General features: G+C 41.9%; 1 pseudogene; it reads right to left on the reverse strand.

Annotated features, from left to right (window-relative positions):
- Positions 1-5,818: 5,818 nt before the first annotated feature.
- LOC144160722 (uncharacterized) lies at positions 5,819-7,091 on the reverse strand (annotated as a pseudogene).
- Positions 7,092-7,494: the final 403 nt, after the last annotated feature.

Below are 7,494 nucleotides of genomic sequence, written 5' to 3' on the forward strand. Positions count from 1 at the left end.
CTCTATGCTTTTACATCATCGCACAGTCTGCGGAGGCCACACAGACGCTGGCTCACCAACGCATTTGATGTCAGCAAGTAAATGATGCCCGAAGATATAATGCACTTCATAGAGAGGTTACTTACCGAGCAGGAGACCTCGCTTGGGTATGGAGCTCTCGAGGGTGCTGCTTTAGGCCTGTTCGTATGATATGACGGAATCTTGAAGCGCTAGGACACAGGGACAAGCGAGTGGGACAAGCGCCTTGTGTTGTCCCACTCGCTTGTCCCTGTGTCTTAGCGCTTCAAGATTCCGTTAGGAAGCTCCGTCCGCCGGAAGGGGTACTGCGAAAATTTGATGCGTCGCTACTCTGGACCCTTCAAGGCTCTGCGCCGGACAAGTGGCATGAAGTACGAAGTTCTTCCTGAGGGTGGGGTTCGTTATCATCACACCAAGTCACAGTCCTACGTCGTTCACGTAGCACTAATGAAGCTGTCTACATCCGCTCGACCGAATCATGAGCTGCTGTGTCTGCCTTGTGACTCTCTAGACGGTGAAGCGGAACGATGCATCGGGACGATGCATTTTCAGAGGAGGGGTTAATGCCGCATGCCTGGGAAATTCTTTGTGTTTGGGTATGGACCTTTTTCGGTGCGTTTAGCACGAGAAGAAAAATGGGCTAAGGTGCTACCATGACCACTGTGGTTTCACATCAGCTTTGGCATCGTCTGTAGATCATATAAACCCGGTAAGTACTGCTTTTGTACATTTATTCGTGACAATATTAGGGTGAGGGCAACCAAGTTCATTTGACAAATATCCCTCCTCACAACGGGAGAAATACTCAAAACATGAAGATGGTATTTTCCCAGCCGTGTGCGCATACTAGAAGCTTTGACATAGGAGAGAAGAGACACCCGTGCATCCTACAACAAAAACAAGTTCGTCTGCATTTTGGCGAAGCGCGCTCAAGGCAAGCGACGCAGAAGAGTGTTCATTTCAAGTCGCCGTTGAAAGGCACGAAAGCGTTTGAAACACGTGACTGCGTAATATTTCTTTTACTAACTATGTTTATTACTTCCTTCTTTAGGGTTATTCATTTTCTTATTCTTATCCAAAAAGCGAATCAGAACATCACTGTTTGTTTGGATGATACACGGGAGCACACAATGACCCATTTAGTGCATACATTCCCACATATGGAAAAACTTCAGCTCAGCCAATCATAGCCTCGATTTGTTGTTGTGTCTTATGGAGATGATTTGGTTGTGATGTATTCAGTGCTACATTAGCTTCCATTTTTGTACTAAAATTTGCATATCTTCTCTAATAAATAGCTCTTCTGAGTACTTTTGGTTCTGTGTCTACACAGTAAAAAGAATAGATGTGGTGCACAAAATTATCTGAAAAGGATGTGGAAAGATTTACGCTAGAGGGTAATATTTTGGGAATTATGGCAATTCTAGTACTGTTTAGCTTTGTCAAGTCTACGTCGAAGTATGAAAATCGCAAAGCTTGATAACTAAATGCACAGTAGAGCATTGTGGGCATCAATGCTTTACAAAATGTATAGCAAAGTTAGTTGATTTTCAGACATTTTCAACCTTGCGTTTGGAAATGTGAATATATTCTCCATAACCATGGACGTTCGGTTCAGGGGAAAAATATTGAAGCCCTACTGGGAGCCAGTTTCAATATTAGGTTTTCACAACAGCGGAAACACTTCCTTTTGGGAAGTGCCGAAAAAAGAACGGTTGGGCTAGGTTATTTTAATGCGAACCTTTGTGTCCTCACCAACGCCGTTTTACGTAAATATGACTTGAACGAAATCCAGCTTTCTCTCACAATGATGATTAACGATTCTCGTTGAAGTGAAAGAAAAAACACTTCCCTCAATGGAAGCAGACCTTGATCAACCGCGTTATAAAGCAGAAGAATATTCCACGGCTTCTTTTCGGCATGGCTAAAGGGAGCGCTAAGTAGCAGGTACTCGTTTTTGAAGTGCACCCCAAACCCCAATGTTAGGCTTACGGAATGCACACCCAAACATTGATGCGGCTTTTCCAAAGAACTGGTGCGTACCTTCAGAAAGGCTGATATTGACAGTGTGGGATGTCATCAAACAAATTGAACTGGAGAGAGCTTCTCTTTCAACAGTCGTCGTCGTTAAACGAATCGGTAGAAAAGTTTTCATTGGCATGGATGATTCGTGTGGTACAGAAGCATTCTGTCCTCAAAAGATTGGTTTGAATCGAAGGTCATGTTGATCATTGAGCAAGAGGTAATCAACGCCTTGCGCCTTTCCGGCTTCCTCAAAACCGCAGTTTTTCTGGTACATTTTAGTTCCCCTAGAAATTTTTCAGAAGTTTTTGCCACAGCAGAATTAGTAAAAATGCACAGTTCTTTACTACGCCATTGGTAATCTTATTGAACATTACGACGAGACAGGTACATTTAAACCTGTGTAAAAATATAGCTTACAGTTTCCCACCTTAAGCCTCCAAAATCAACACTTCATACAAAAGTAACGTTCTCCAAATTAGGCTATTCATATGCTCTAAGCAGGTTACTGGCTTTTTTATGCGTGTTGTATTTTATGATTGTGGAAGCTTTATGTATATATTCATGGTTTTAAAGCATTTTCGTCTACACGGGTGCTTCGTATAAACCAACTGCAATTTCAACAGAAATCTGGCTCCAGTTTTGGGGGGATTTTCTAGTTAACCAAGCGTCTTTCCAGACATGCACAGATGCGACAATCGTGGGTTTCAAAAGAAGATAGCACTTATATAGCATCATTTGCTCAACTTCTGCAGCGAGAAAAGTGGTATGCGTTCCGAACCTGCTTTGAAACCAGTGCTGCAAACTATATTAGGGATGCTAGCATAGTTATTGTTTATTTATTTATTTATTTATTACATACTGCAGACACGTGGTCCAGGCAAGACGGGCAATCACAAATCACAATGAGCACAACAGTGATCTAAGTTCATCACGAACGCAATAAATAGGAAGGTGAGTAAAATGAGAAAATATATACAGTGCTACTTAGACAAATATGCACAATGCGACAAACATATTAACTATGAGAGGCGGTCACGCTTTGACAAGGAGTTCCACTAAGACAGTGTGTACGGACAAAAAATAATTTATATGTATCGGTTTTAGCAAAATATGGTGTTAGAGGGTTTGTTTGGTAATGTTTTTTTTCTGGTTGACAAAGGGAATAAATACAATGTAGGGTCAATCGAAAATTTATGGTTAGGCAATGAACTCAGGAAGTGCGAGCGGAGTAGCCTTTTTCTAGACTGAAGTAGTGGAATGTTGTTGGCTGCAACTAGTTCCGATAAGGAATCAGTGCGACGAAATTTATAATATATAAAGCAAAGTCCTTTTCTCTTATATTCTTTCCAATTTATCTATGTTAGATTTCTGTAGTGATCCAACACTACGCATGCGTATTCTAATTTTGGTCGAATGCAGAATTGATAACACAGAAATTTTACATTTGGTGGTGAATTGCAAAGCTTGTTCCTGAAGAAGGAAAATTGTCAAAAAGCAGATGCAGAAATGTTATCAATGTGTAAATTCGAAGACAGGGTAACAGTGAAAGTCACACCTAAATATTTGTAGTTAGTGACCTTTCTAACGGTAAATGAACCAAAGAAATAAGCACAGTGAAGGGGATATTTTTTCGAGTTATAGACATGAAAAGTGTTTTCTTTCTGTATTTACAATCATACCTTGTTTGTTGCACCATTTGTATATGTAGTCGAAATTTTTGTTTCGCTCTATTTGATCATGTGTGTCATGAATTTCACGAAACAAAACGCAGTCGTCTGCCAACAGTCGAATCTGGACGGCTGGCTCAATTACATCGACAATATCATTTATGTAACACCAAAAGAGCAAAGGCCCCAATACACTGCCTTGAGGTACACCCTACATCACTGGCACAAGAGTTAATTTTGACCCTCGATAGCGACGTACTGCACGCGATTACTCAGGAATTCAGGTACCCATGCCACCAATACCTTCGGAAGACCTATTCTTTTTAATTTGTAGAATAATTTCTAATGAAAAACGTTAGCAAGGGCCTTAAAAATTTAGAAAAAAAGGTGTCTGCCTGACTGTCATTATCGAGGGCGCCGGCAAACGCATGCCTAACGGTAACAAGCTGCGTCACGGTCGAATAATTAATTCTAAAGCCATGCTGGAAATATGTTAGTATAGAGTGCGTTTCAAAAAATTCTGTAATCTGGTTCGCTATTATGTATTCTATACGTTTACACCATGAGGAAGTTAGAGATATGGGCCTGTAATTAATTGCAGATAATCTGTAGCCGTTATTGACGATAGGCGCAACTTGGGCCATTTTCATTCACGCGGCAATGTTGCTGTTGACAGGGAAGAATGGAATATTACAAACACAAATTTGGAAACGCATCCGGCATAACGTCGGAGAAAGACATTTGGTAGTTTGCCAGGACCGCAACAATTTTTCGTATTTAGGTTTACAAGTATGGAAACCAGACCAGCGTATGAAATGAAATTGACTTCGCATGGTTGTGATGACGCTACAGAAGATGTAGATGCTCCGGAAACATTAAACACGCCTTGAAAGTATGTGTTGAAAAGATTTGCAATGTCGCCAGAATTTGTAACTATGCGGCCGTCAAGTACAATCTTTGAAACGGGTTTCTTCCTATCTTTAAGGCAATTCCAGAACATGGAAAGACCATTCTTTATAAAATTTGTTGTTAGGTTTCTTTGGAGTCTCTGGTCCTCCTTGATAACTGTGCGCTGCTCATGCTTCTTTCTTATGCGTTTACTTTTCTTTTAGTTTAACAGTTTCATGAGTCATCCATGGCGTACATTTGTGCGTTCTTTGGGGTTTGTTAGGGATAAAGTTCTTCATACAATATTGGAACGTCTCAACGAATTTTGCCCAAAGAGCGCACATGCTTAGAGCATCATCATTAAATTCTGCAAGTACATCTTCTGTGTATTCTATTACACGGTCATAATCAGCACTCGAATAATCTTTCAAATATTGGATGGGTGATTTTTGGTGGCTACTGCATTGAAAAAGAAAAATTGACACGCTTAGAAGTTCATGATATGAAAGCCCCTGCAACACGACTACAGTATGTTCTAAAAGAGCACGTTTTACGAATTCCAATTCTCAAATGGAGCTTGCATGTCCGTGCACGCGTGTTGGTTGCTTACTATTTGAGTTAGATCGTTAGCGAGCATAATATCAAAAATAGTGTTAGCATTTTTACTGAACTGTGATCAGGTCAGGCTCTCCCAGTCTACATTTGGCAAATTTAGCTGTCCATCTAAAAAGATCTGCCTATTAAAAACCTTGGCATGGGTTCTTTCAGCACCGTTAGGCACTCCGGGCTCGCATCTGGAGGCCTGTAACATGAGACAGGATATAGCTATGTTCCAAGCTGGACACCTGTACGCATAGGCATTCAAGAATGCCAAAATCAGCTGAAATCGTAGCTTCAATTTCTGGTTTGACAAGAATGGCTACTCACCCGCCGCCCCCTCCTGGCAGATCGGTCTTTTCTATATACGTTGTAACAGGGGGGAAATACCTCGTCATCACTAATTTTCTCTCGCAGCCACGTTTCCGTTATCAACGCAATATGGAGATCATACTGCATGAGCACGCTTTCCAAGGAATCTATTTTATTAGTCGCACTGCATGTTAATGTTAACTAGTGTAAGTTGTTTTTGTTTGTTTGTGTTCCCGCTATTTTCCGCAACCTAGCTGTGTTTTTATAAGGAGGGGTGACAGAAGGCATCTGCCCTTTATTAGATTCCTCAGTTATGTTTGGCGCGGCGTTGGGCTTCGCATATTTGGCCAGCGGATTTCGTTATCTACGGTATATCGCTTTCTGAAATTGTTTTTTTGAAGGGCACTATGTCATTTTTGTCTTAATCCCTAACGTATTCCTTCTTGTTGATATATAGCTTGTCGTACACCAGCGGGGATTTATCGCCGTTATCTCGATTCGTGTTACAGCTGTGCCATAGTTTCCTTCTGATTTCCCTTACTCTTACAAATAAATCCTCCCCAATAGAAAAATTGATGTATTTTAGTTTGATATACTGTTTCAAAACTTTTGTCTTGTCTCTTGAATATAGTAGATTGAGAACAACGGCAATGATTACGCCAGGTGACGGCAGCCCCAATCTATTAATACGTTCAATAGCCACCGAATATAGCTCAGGAATGCCATTTATTATCTCATTGATCACAGTGGATGCTAGCGACTCATTTTTCTGTTCTTCTGGTTCAGGCAGTCCGTAAACAATGATATCGGACCTTCTGCTTCGGTTTTCAAGATCACCAATCTTTGCTTCAATATTCCCAATCTGTTGCTGGCATAACTTGAGCTTTATTTCTAAGCTGGTTAATTAATCTACTTTTGTGTGTATATTGTTGAAGCGTTTTTTCTTGTTCTCCTTGACGTCAGTTGCGATTTCACTAAGTTGTTTTGCTATCTGTTCTACAGTAGGGCCCCGGGGTTACTCTCAATATCGCCCTTTAGCAAAAAGATCCTGCTAACAGATGACGCCACACCAAGCAAATGCGACATATTCAGCAACTGAACAACCATGGGCACAGTACCACCAAAAATGAATCGCTAGTACGAAAGCACTTTCGAAAGCACTTACCTATACAAAATACAGGAAGGGATTAAATGCGGCCCACATGGTGGTGATGCCGCTGGGCCCAGTGCCCGCCCAGTCCTCGGGAGTGCCTTTTATAGCTGAACCGGCTGATGACGTCCCCCAGCTACTGGTCACGTGGTGATGTGCTGGTATCTTGGTTTGGAAACCTGATGGGCTTCTGCACGATAAGCCGGGAGATTGTCATTCGGTTCATGGCAGTCGGAGGCATTCCGCTCATACGACGGCACAACTTTTGTCGCACCAGCGCACGGTTCGCTGGTGATGTTCAGCAGGCCAGATATCTGTACAAAATACAGAAAAGGATTCGATGCGCACCACACGGTGGTGATGCCGCCATGCCCAGTGCCACCCCAGTCCTGGGCAGTGCCTTTTATAGCCGAACTGTCTGATGACGTCCCCATGGTACTTGTCACGTGGTGATGTCGTGGTATCTTGGTTTGGAAAACTGATGTGCTTTGGCACGATAAAACCTGGCGATCGTCAGTCAGTTCGTGGCAGTCTGAGGCACTCCACTCATGCGAGGGCACAACTGTCGTCTCACCAGCGCACATTTTGTTGACGATAGGCACCACACGACATATCGGTAAAAATTCAGCAAGGGTTTAGATGCAACCCACGTGGTGGTGATGCCGCCATGCCCAGTTTATCGGAGACATACATTTGGAGAGCAATAAGTACAACTCTTGAGATATTATTACGTTTTTTTGTACTTCAATAAAAGTTGTTCATGAAGTACAACTTTGAATCTATATGAGATTGAAGTGAGCTTTAACAGCAACGCGTGTGATGTACTCTCTGGTAACT

The sequence above is a fragment of the Haemaphysalis longicornis genome, unplaced genomic scaffold (assembly GCF_048455015.1).
Source record: "Haemaphysalis longicornis isolate Haplotype H1 unplaced genomic scaffold, Haemaphysalis longicornis Haplotype H1 scaffold_11, whole genome shotgun sequence".
Taxonomy (NCBI): domain Eukaryota; kingdom Metazoa; phylum Arthropoda; class Arachnida; order Ixodida; family Ixodidae; genus Haemaphysalis; species Haemaphysalis longicornis.